At 40.1% G+C, this 12,672-nt stretch overlaps 1 protein-coding gene across 1 annotated transcript in view; it reads left to right on the top strand.

Moving 5' to 3' along the window:
- Positions 1-1,894: 1,894 nt before the first annotated feature.
- The window catches only part of si:dkey-91i10.2 (uncharacterized protein LOC555224 homolog), a 59,468-nt gene continuing 48,690 nt past the window's right edge, over positions 1,895-12,672 (top strand). Inside the window, exon 1 of the mRNA XM_005944990.3 lies at positions 1,895-2,915. The gene's annotated coding sequence lies outside the window, so the exon portion shown is untranslated. The remainder of the gene's footprint in view (positions 2,916-12,672) is intronic.

Consider the following 12,672-nt stretch of genomic DNA (forward strand, 5'->3'; position numbering starts at 1 on the left):
ACACACACACACAGAGGACAGCAGAGGCTCTGCTTTATTGTGTGGAACACTATATTTATGGATAATGTTTGATTCTTGGCCTATTAATATAGTTTATTCCTACGACACATGTTCCTCTGAGAGAACCGAACATCAGATTGGATTTTGAGCATCCCTGCTGGGTAAATAAATTTGCATGTTAATGAAAGAAATTGATTTTATCAAGACAAAGACTTCATACTAAAACCTCTCCTGTTTCATGAGAAGGCAAGTCTTTTATGCAAATGTAGAAATATCTAGAAATTCACTGATTTTTGTAATTCTGGATAGGTGAAAGACTCAGTGATCGGTATCTGTTTTTGTTCTTCTTCATCTAATGAAAGTCTACATTGTGAGGCTTACACAGCGAGTATGCCAGAAACTCTTTCACTTAACATACATATTGGAAAAATGCATTTTGGCATGTTAACAACAAATTGTCCAAACAGCGAAATACATTTGCGCTTTACATTAAACAGTGTTTTCAGATATTAAATTATGACACATAAACTGTCTGTTCCTTGCCAAACATGCCAAAAAATGTTACTTAAAAAGAAAAACACTATGTATTCCTTTTAAACCACACAAATCACCATGGTTTCTTTAACCATTTGATCAGACTTAATCAATGATTGTATCAGCAGTTTAAAAAAAAGCACTAGCAGTCAGACGAAAAGTGGAAGCAAACAGCAGTCTCAAGTCCCTTGTTTTGTTGATCCATTTATCCACCCCAACCTCCTCCTTTTGTAGCTTTATAGCTACAAAATAGGGATGGGTTTTAATAATCGATTTATCGATTAAAATTGATTCTGGCTTGGATAACATGATATCGATTTATTAAAATCCTGAATCGATTTTTTTTTTAATATAAATGTATTTTGCCCAAAATGCCAGAATCTCAGGTGAAACGTCACCTAATTTCGACAACCATACATTTAAAACAGTAAATGAGAGCAGGTACACGGCTTCTGCACAAAGGTGTAAACACACAGCGCGGACCGCAGATCAGAATCAGTGAGATGTCGCCTTTCTCACACGCTCGGGGCTGAAAGCTGACAGCTCGCTGATTCTGATGTTTCAGCGGGTCCACGCTTTGTGTTTACGCCATTTTTGCGCTGATTCTAAAGCTGTTAGTTTGATCTCTCTCCAAACATTATTGACCGAACCAGCAGCAAAAGAAGATCCAAACTAGGCTTCACATAAACATCGTCATGGATTCCCTCTTACTTTTGCTGTTTTGCTTCCACCACAATAAAATCACACTTCATGCACAGCTCTCTCTCTCTCTCTCTCTCTCTCTGTACTTCAAGAACAGTTTCCCGTCTAAAAATCTGTTTTCTGCATTATTCGCTTGCTTGTTACACACAAGTCTCCAGCTGTTTACAGCGCTGTCGGCCACTGTTGTTTTTTTCCTTTTACATACTTCCGAAAAGAAAACCTAATTTCTGCTGTTCTATACTGAACAAATTTAAACTTTTTAAAATTATTCAAAATGCAAAACGCTTAGCCGTACCTCTAATAAAACCGCTGTAACTTCAGAGGTAATGTTCATAAGTTGATTAATGGTTTCCTTTCGTTTTTGATCTACTGCAGAATATTTTTATAAAATTCCAGGCCAGGAAAATCACCTTCATGTTTTTCTGTGTTTTATCTTCAGCTACTTTGACACAAAGGCCTCTGCTGTGATGCTCACACCTTTGATAAAGTCTGGAAAGTGTCAGCTTCCATTTTATAGATACAAAAATATGTAAATGTACTGATCTGAATTATAATATTTCTGACTGTGTGAGGCAAAATCTCCCAGATTCAAATCGATTCGAATCGAATTGAATCAAATTGTGGATCGAATCGATTCAGGAGCTTGTGAATCAGAATCAAATTGATTCTAGAAATCAGTGACGATACCCAGCCCTGCTACAAAATGATCATGATGTTTCCTACTTAGCAGCCTTTTATCCACTAGAGGGCTTTGTAACTTTGGGAGCAAAAAACGTATATTATCACAATGCTTGTGATTTTAAAAATGTGGGTATGTGCGTGTCTGAACTGATGCTTGTCAAAAGATTTCTTTTCTCTACCTAGGATGGTTCAACAGCTGGTTATACAAATATGTTAGAAACAACGTGAATAATTTATCCAAGCTATTGACAGGTTTTTGCACCAATAAATTACAAATTTGACAGCAGGCCACTATGAATGGTCCACACAGACATGCTTTGTTTTATACCCTAATGCAATATTGTTGCAAATTAAATGCAACAAATATTTTACAATGAGTTCACTCTTGTGGCCTTGGGGTTTATGGACAGAGCATGGAAAGTTGGGTAAGATACATTTTTGGTGGGATGATAATCCCTAATAAACCCACACAGATTCTGGTAACATTTAGGTTAACATTCATGTGCGGTGCTGAGCTCCATACTGTGGTGGATTACTCTATCCAGGACGCCGTGTGAATTTCTGTGTGTGATCCAGGTCATTGGCTGTCAGAGCAGCTCTCACGTTACTCTGACTGACGAGAATTGAAACGCTGAGAATGAAGGATTAATCAAGCATAGTAACGTGGCCAGGATGATGACACGGCGCCAGCACCTGCCAGCACTTCGCTCTGCATTTGTCTGAGTGTGTCTGAAAAGCACCTCACAACTTGAGCAAGACAGCCGCTTCCCGGTTTCCATGCCAACCGCAAGGGCTGTTCATGTTGGAGCATGCTCAGTTTGGCTACCTTCTCTGTAACAATAGCCAGTGAGAGGGCTCACACTCACACACACTCTCTCTCACACGCACTTTACTCCAGCTCGCAGTGGGAGCGAGACAGAGAGGATAGGCTGCCCGCTGCGCTCCGGAGCTCATAACACACACAACGAGCAACAGACACACGCTGCTTTGTAACAAAGGTGAGTACACAAACATACAAAAATTCTTTTCACTTTTATGGCCTTTATTATCTTATGCGAAAGAGTTTGTGGCATATGCATCCTTCCCTGTGCTGGAAAGACCTGCAGAGTGGAGATAGTTGTTACCGGTGGAAAAACTAGAGCAAAACGGAAAGAAGCATGTGGTCTGGTTGGTGAAAGAGCTGCATGAGCCTCTTTCTTAAAATGCCTTTGAAATGAGGCCATTATCATACATTCAGTTCCCTATGTTTCATCTTGCAGGTGGTCTCTTGCAAACAGGGGGTCTTGTCATTTTATGAATGGTGAAAGCAGATTGAATATTTATTCTGCTCAATTGGAGGTGTAGTAGTTGGCGATGCAGGGATCGCTCAATAATTCATAGAGCCTTGTATGGAGGGAAGTCGAGGGATGACAGCAGGTGTAATGTGATGCTTTGCATGGACAAAGATAGATGTTCTAGGCTTCTTTTGATAGTACAGCCCATTTTTACAACCTACTTTTGCTTATTCGTGTGTTCGTATCAGACTAAAGCTGGGAGCTTGTGTGATCACTAAATGTGTAACTCAAAAGGGCAAAGTCTTTCCTGGAGGAAAAGCGAGATAAACAGATGCAGTCTGATGTAGATGCTCAGACATCTCTGAAAACGTTGCATGATGTAAGGAGTTTCTTTTCAGGTCTGGATGACCCTCTAAAGATTTTGGGCCTGTATGTGTGTTGCCGACTGTCTGCCTGTCTGCCTGTCTGTCTGTGTGCGAGTTTGTACCGGGGCTGTTCTACACAAGAGATATCGTCAATATGAGCCATCACTCCCACCCCGTGTCTCTCTGAGGCATACTTAGAGATTCACTCACAGGCAGACATTCACTGCCCGCCTCCCACAAGATTAATTATGGTGGCTGATAAATTCCTGTCTGGTCGATAGTGTATTCCTCTGCAGCTGGCCAGAGCCTTGTGTTTGTGTTGGTGTATGCTGATGGTTATTTAGAGAGCAGCATGAATATCAACTGGCCTTGGCTGTGGCTTCATGTAAAGCAGAGGTGAAGGAATGGGTGATCAAATTCATAACAATTTTTTTCAGTGCTTATGAACATTAGTCTTGTGTTGGGATAGTTCCTTGCAATAAAGTATGTTTTGCAGTCATCTAATGACACCATAAAACTCCTTATACCGTTACGAATGACCTGTTTTACCAACTTGTTCAAACTTTTGACTAGAACTCCTTAATTTCTTTTTTCAAGTAGTTTATTTCAGCCAGCTGTAGCTTACATGGTTCCATGCTGATGCCCTGAAATTGATTTAGAAAATTTGATTTAGACCAACAGTCTAAAGCTCTAAATAATTACATTTGCAGTAATAGTTGCAAACAGAAAACACAAAGATCTAATTGCAGATACAGATACAGTCATAAGGCATTGAAGATTTGCACATGCTAACCTATTCTCTACTCTTGTTCTATATTGTGTAAAGGCTCAAAAGAAGTTTAATTTATCCTGAAAGCCTTTGTTGGGTGTCTTTTGCACTAAACGAAAAAAATTGATCAAGAATCAATACAGCAATTGATAAAGAATTGGACACATAGGCAGAATCATTAAAGGCATTGGTATCAATAAATTCTCATCAATACTCATCTTAGTCGGCAATCATTGTCTATTGGCACAGGAAGTGAGGTCTTTTGGAGTTGTTGTTTGCTGGTTCTGGATAAATATAAGTACAGCCGGATGTCTTTGCTGTTTTTTATATTTTGTATTTTTCGACATCAGGTAATGTACAAGAGGTTTATCGGGTGGCTGTTGTTGCTGGAAATGGTGACAGTAAAAGTTGGGACTTAAGTAGTAAATGTGCTATAAAATCAAAACAAAAAGCTAAAAGAGGCAAAAAAAAATTGCTTGAGATAGACTGTTAGAAATTTCTTGTGGCTTCAGATCACACACTCTATATAAAACACACTACTTAAAGCCACCTAGTAGCCATGGCCACCTGGCATTCAAAGTGGCACTTCTTCCTGGTAATGTGAGTCTACAACGAACGACTCACTTTTGGGTCAAAAACCTCTAGTGGCTATTTGAGGTACTACAGCCACTTGGATTAGAGCCTTTTCATATTAGTAATTTGTTAAATTATTGTCTGCGTAATGTTCCTCTTCCTGTTCCATTACTTACATAACCACTTCAGTGCCTGGATTATACTTTCCCTTTTGGTCCAAGTGATATAAATTTGATGATGAGACTGTGTGTGCGTGGGTCGACATCCGTTCGTTTGACTGTTTTTTGTGGCCGTGAGGACTCATCTGCAGAGATTTCATATCACAATGCACCAACCGTGCACGGGCACCAGGCGGCGGACTTCAAGTGCACATTAAAAAAGTCTAACAGCAATGTCTCCAGCTGTCCGTGTCTGCAACAGAGTATAATCAAGGCTTAAGTTTCCCCTGTCTTTCTCTTCTCAGTTGCCTGTCTGACAAAGACACACAAGGCACACACAGCAGTACCTAAAATTTTCAACTGAGAGGACAATTGACAAATAAAAGAGGAGAGGATGGGACACATGGCTGCCTAGGGAGAAAAGAGAAAAGCATCAGAGAATGGAAAGTTGTAGAGTGATGGATGGTAGACAGTGGGAGAGAGAGAGAGGCAGTCTTTCACCCTGCGGGAAATTGGAAAATAAATTGAGTTGACATAGGCAGGTTTGCATAGAGATATTGATGCTGGGGAGTGGGAGAAGAGAGCTTTTGACTCGGGGCTTAAAAGGTTCACGTGAGGCTAATCATGTCTGTACCCACCGGTTAGGATGACCAAAAGGTTTCTTGGGGATAGTAATTAGCTATTTCCATCTGCCATTTATAGAAAGATACAGTCCAATGTGGTTGGCTCTTCAGCGCTAATTAAATGGTGCTTTGGTATATAGTTAGGTGTACTTAGGAAAATGAGGACGAGTAATTATTCTAACAAAAATCAGAGGAATAAACTTAGCTGTTATTGGAGCATCTTGTGGGTGAATCTTCTGCTTGGTGCCAGTAAAGTGGGACCCACTGTGGGATGTCAAGTTTGATTTTTAGTGATGTTCACATTTCGATGGCTTGGAGCAGACAGCTAGAGTAAGAGTAAGGTGTCATGCATGCTTGTATGAATGTGTGATGGAAGTACTAGTCAAAGTATGCTATGTGTTCAACTATATATATCCATTGCAGGAACTTTGCCCGAAGACAAGGATCTTCTGGGAGTCATTGCTTTTCCATCATGAGGACTGGGGTCTAAATTATGTTCTGGGGAAATTATTTTAGCCCTCAGAAGACCTTGGCGAGGTGCAAGGACTCTAAATGTGCACCAACTTTGGGTGGATGGGGGAAGTGCTGCACTTCCACTGGCTGCATAAGATACATGCAGCATTTGGACCCACATTTTAGAAATTGTTTCTATCTAAAAAATGATGAGAACACAGCAGCAGGCCGTGCATTAAACTGCATAAATGTAAATGCACTCTCATACAATAGTGAGTTTACTGAGCATTTGAGCGTTGATGTTTGTTAGTCAGGTCTCTGTAAACTGAGGTGACAACTGATCAATGGCTCTTCATCCTTTTCATTTCCAGTCCCAACACCCACCCGTTCAGCCCCACGTCTTTGTCTGTGCTACTAAGATACATCCCTCCAGCTCCATCTTTTCATCACTCTCATCCCTTCTTCCTCCAAACCCCTGCTCTTCTTTTCTCCTGTTTCCTTGATGCTGTTTTGTCTTTTATGTCAACTGAAAGACTCCTCTCCTCTCCTCTCCAGTTTAAGCCAGTCATAAGTGTGTCCTTGGCTTCCTGGGGAGCAAGAAAAGGGGCTTTACTTCCTTCCCCCTCCCCTGTTCATTTACTCCTCCTCTCACTCTCCCTATCTTTAAAAAAGGTGTTAGTCATGTGATGACATCCAGAAGAGCTTCAGCACATACAGATCCTCATAGGCGCCTGTAGGAGCCAGTCAGTCGATAATCAGGGCTCGATGTATCTCTGATGGAGCTGACAATGAGCTGACAAGAAAGGCTTATGGAAAACACTGACACCCCCCACAGCAAGGTCAGGGTTCAGCATTGATCCGGTGAAAAAGAGGCGACTGCAAGAATACATGGCTGAATTTAAAAGCAGTTTGTCTAACGTTACAGAGTCACAGAGTTTCGTTTCTGCCATGTTTTCTCTGACTGCTTGGAAAGTCACATCTTCCAAGTCATTTCTGATTCACTGAGTCTGGCCAGTATTGTAACAGGGGCTCTTTTGCAAAGAACCAGATTTTCAACACCAGAACTTTGTAGTTTTGATATGAAATCAGTTTGTAGTCCAACTGCTGCTGACTAGTTACGCTTCAGTAAGCTCTGGTTGCAGTTCATTTGAAATAAAAATAAAAACAAATGAAACTAGAAAAATTTGCATTTCCTGCGAAAATGCAGTGTGGATGCTTAAAGCTGAAGCTGTATGCAAAAAGTAGCTGAAAAAGCTGAAAAGTTGCAGAAATTGTAAAAACTTTGCAGAAGCAAAAGAAGTTTGCTAAAATGTAATAATTTAGCAGAACTGCAATATCTTAGAGGAAACATAATACTTGGCAGAAATACAATAGCATAGCAGAACTTAGCAGAAATATTGTAACTTCCAGAAACATAACTTCTCAAAAATACAAGAATTTAGGAGAAATACTATAAGATAACAGAAAGAATATATTTAGCCAAAAATACTTAAACATTACAGAAACACTATGATTTAGAAAAATATACAACATAGCAGAAATACTGTGATTACAGGAGACACTGTGATGAACTATGAATATTGTAATTTTAAATTAATACTATGTTTTAGCACAAATACTATAATTTGACAAAAATACTATGTTTCAGCACAAATACTCTGGTTTAGCACAAATATTATAACATAGCAGAAATATAATTATATAGCAGAAATGCTATATTTAGAAAGAAAAATATAATATAGTGGAAATAGTATGATTTAGCAGAAATACTGTATTTAGCACAAGTACCAAAAAGTAGCAGAAATACTATGATTTAGCAGAAATACTATGATTGAGCAGAAGTACTAAGATGTAGTAAAAGTACTTTGATTTAACAGAATTACAATTATGGAGGAGTAATACTTTAAAATGGGAGAAATAGCCTAAAGGGAAGAGTATTTGTGCCATGGAGTGTTAACAAGAATGTGAGGTCCATATTAGAAAAGCTGGTAAAATCATAAAAGTTTGCAGAATTGTAATAAATGATGAATATGAATTACTGGTCTGTGACAGTGTATTAATTTGTAGGGAAAAAAACATGTTGACCAAGGTGGAATCGAACCCACGATCTTTGGCTTGCAGACCAACTGCGCCACTGGGAAAGAGAGCAGCCGTTTGGAAAAACAGGGTGATGAGGAGTCAGAATTAGATCGCGGTGAGAGGCGAAAAAGCCGTTTTTTGGAGTTACAAAACGTTGTGTAACTCAAAAACAAGGTGGACTAGAAGCATAATTCTTGTACTGGGTGAATCAGCGGACTTTGGTGTACTTTGACTGTGATTTTCATTGCTCTATGTACATCCGTCGCTGAGATATGACGAGAGAGGAAACGGAAAACCTCAGATATGATTGGCTGGCTGGGAGGCCGTGCAGGCCCTGATCTGTATATTTGAATGTCTAGTCCTCACAGAGGATTGGCTGCCTGGCAGAAATATATAGAAATAGTATGATTAAGCATAAATACTACATTTAGAGAAATACTATATTAAGCACAAATCCTATAAAAAGCAGAAATATATATTAAGCACAAATCCTATAAAAAGCAGAAATATATATTAAGCACAAATCCTATAAAAAGCAGAAATACTATATTAAGCACAAATCCTATAAAAGCAGAAATAGTATGATTTAGCACAATAGTAATAAGTTAAACAGAAAAATCGGAAAAGCAAAATGGACAGCTGAAAAAATGCTGAACATGCTGAGGGTCCCTAAATATACTTGTTAAATGAAAAAAATCAGCAAAAAAAATATATAACAGCCACACAATCAGAAATATGTACACATAAGGAAACACACATGCACAGAGAGACACACACACAAGATCCAATTCAGTCAACCAGTCTAAATATATTGAATTTGAATCTTAAATGAGATCATCCCATTAAAAGGCTTTCTCTCTCTCTCTCTCTCTCTCACACACACACACACACACACACACACACACACACACACACACACACACACGGGAGAGAGAAGTAAGTTTCTAGGTCAGCCTGGGAGCTGCTGAATTTGAATCCACCAATCAGAGAGCCTGTGCACTTTTCCCGCCAAAACAGGTGCTTCTGTTTACACACGCAGCACAGAGAGACACAGGATTTTTGCAGTCTATTTCTCATAGTGACGACTCCCCTCAAACAAATGACCATAATTTCCTAACCGTAGGGGCTAGAAGGGTCATTCTTACACCGTTTTGTTCAGAAGAGATGGGGGAATCTTCAAGTGTTGACAATTTATCATTAAAATGTGAATTTTTAGAGATATATGACATGGATGACTTGTTGACTTAGAAGCCACGAATTCCCCAATATGCAAATTTGAATGCCTGAGGCCACATACATGATTGGCTGGCTGGGAAGCCGTGCAGGCCCTGATTTGTGGATTTGAATTCCTCAGCCCTCAGATATGATTGGCTGGCTTAGAAGCCATGAAGGCCCCAATATGCAAATTTGAATGCCTCAGGACACATATATGATTGGCTGGGAAACCGTGCAGGCCCTGATTTGAAAATTTGAATGTCTAAGTCCTCACAGAGGATTGGCTGCCTGGGGACCTGGCAGAAATATATAGAAATACTATGATTAAGCATAAATACTACATTTAGTAGAAATACTATGTTTTAGCACAAATACTATAAAAAGCAGAAATACTATAATTTAGCAGAAATACTATATTAAGCACAAATCCTATAAAAAGCAGAAATACTATAGCAGATATATATTGGCACAAATCCTATAAAAAGCAGAAATACTATATTAGGCACAAATAGTATAAAGCAGAAATACTATAATTTAGCAGAAATACTATGTTAGGCACAAATCCTATAAAAAGAATAAATACTATAATTTAGCAGAAATACTATATTAGGCACAAATCTTATGAAAAGCAGAAATATAATTACAAATATGATGCAAAATCTTAAAGAAAATACATATTAGAGAATACTATATTAAGCACAAATCCTATATAAAAGCAGAAATACTATATTAGGCACAAATCCTATAAAAAGCAGAAATACTATATATTGCAAAATATATTTAGCACATCTAAAAAGAAAAATACTATAATTAGCAGAAATACTATATTAGGCACAAATCTTATGAAAAGCAGAAATAGTATGATTTAGCAGAAATACTGTATTTAGCACAAGTACCGAAAAGTACCAGAAATACTATGATTTAGCAGAATAGTAATAACTTACAAAATTACAAATATGGAGGCATATTGAAACACAAATGCACAGAGGGACACACAAACACAGGCTCTAATCCAGTCAACCAGTCTAACTATATTCAATTTAAATCCTACAATGACATGCTGCCAAATAAGGGCAGGGTCCTCTCTCTCCCACTAAACACACACACACACACACACACACACACACACACACACACACACACACACACACACACACGAGGGAGAGAGCTGCCGAATTTAAATCCACCAATCAGAGTGGCTGTTTACGTTTTCCCGCCAAAACAGGTGCTTCTTTTACACACGCAGCACAGAGAGCACAGGATTATTGCAGCCTATTTCTCATAGTGAGGACTCCCCTCAAACAAATGACCATAATTTCCTAACCGTAGGGGCTAGAAGGGTCATTCTTACACCGTTTTGTTCAGAAGAGATGGGGGAATCTTCAAGTGTTGACAATTTATCATTAAAATATGAATTTTTAGAGATATATGACATGGATGACTTGTTGACTTAGAAGCCACGAATTCCCCAATATGCAAATTTGAATACCTGGAGCCCACATACATGATTGGCTGGCTGGGAAGCCGTGCAGGCCCTGATTTGTGGATTTGAATTCCTCAGCCCTGATATGATTGGCTGGCTTGAAGCCATGAAGGCCCCAATATGCAAATTTGAATGCCTCAGGACACTTATATGATTGGCTGGGAACCGTGCAGGCCCTGATTTGAAAATTTGAATTTCTCAGTCCTCACAGAGGATTGGCTGCCTGGGGACCTGGCAGAAATATATAGAAATACTATGATTAAGCATAAATACTACATTTAGTAGAAATACTATGTTTTAGCACAAATCTATAAAAAGCAGAAATACTATAATTTAGCAGAAATACTATATTAAGCACAAATCCTATAAAAAGCAGAAATACTATAATTTAGCAGAAATACTATATTAAGCACAAATCCTATAAAAAGCAGAAATACTATATTAGGACAAATCCTATAAAAAGCAGAAATACTATATTAGGCACAAATCCTATAAAAACATAAATACTATAATTTAGCAGAAATACTATATTAGGCACAAATCTTATGAAAAGCAGAAATAGTATGATTTAGCAGAAATACTGTATTTAGCACAAGTACCGAAAAGTACCAGAAATACTATGATTTAGCAGAATAGTAATAACTTACAAAATTACAAATATGGAGGCATATTGAAACACAAATGCACAGAGGGACACACAAACACAGGCTCTAATCCAGTCAACCAGTCTAACTATATTCAATTTAAATCCTACAATGACATGCTGCCAAATAAGGGCAGGGTCCTCTCTCTCCCACTAAACACACACACACACACACACACACACACACACACACACACACACACACACACACACAAGGAGAGAGAGAGCTGCGAATTTGAATCCACCAATCAGAGTGGCTGTTTACGTTTTCCCGCCAAAACAGGTGCACTTTTTACACACGCAGCACAGAGACACAGGATTATCCATCCATCCATCCATCTTCATCCGCTTATCCAGGCCGGGTCGCGGGGGAGCAGCCTAAGCAAGAGGCCCAGACCTCCCTCTCCCCAGCCACCTCCTCCAGCTTTCCGGGGAAACCAAGGCGTTCCCAGGCCAGCCGAGAGATATAATCTCTCCAGCGTGTCCTGGGTCTGCCCCGGGGCCTCCTCCCGGTGGGACATGCCTGGAACACCTCCCCAGGAGGCGCCCAGGGGGCATCCTTGCAGATGCCCGAACCACCTCAGCTGGCTCCTTTCGATGTGGAGCAGCAGCTGCTCTACTCTGAGCCCCTCCCGGATGGCCGAACTTCTCACCCTATCTCTAAGGGAGAGGCCAGCCACCCTTCGGAGGAAGCTCATTTCGCCGCTTGTATCCGCGATCTCGTTCTTTCGGTCACTACCCACAGCTCGTGGCCATAGGTGAGGGTAGGGACGTAGATCGACCGGTAAATTGAGAGCTTCGCTTTTACACTCAGCTCCCTCTTCACCACGACGACCGGTGCAGCGTCCGCATTACTGCAGCGCAGCCCCAATCCGTCTGTCGATCTCCGGCTCCCTTCTCCCATCACTCGCGAACAAGACCCCGAGATACTTGAACTCCTCCACTTGGGGCAGGAACTCATCCCCGACCCGGAGTGGGCACTCCACCCTTTTCCGGCTGAGAACCATGGCCTCAGATTTGGAGGTGCTGATCCTCATTCCCGCTGCTTCACACTCGGCTGCGAACCGTTCCAGTGCGAGCTGGAGGCCCTCACCCGATGAAGCCAACAGAACCACATCTC

This window comes from Haplochromis burtoni, unplaced genomic scaffold, assembly GCF_018398535.1.
Source record: "Haplochromis burtoni strain Fernald_Lab_line unplaced genomic scaffold, NCSU_Asbu1 Contig_440, whole genome shotgun sequence".
Classification (NCBI taxonomy): domain Eukaryota; kingdom Metazoa; phylum Chordata; class Actinopteri; order Cichliformes; family Cichlidae; genus Haplochromis; species Haplochromis burtoni.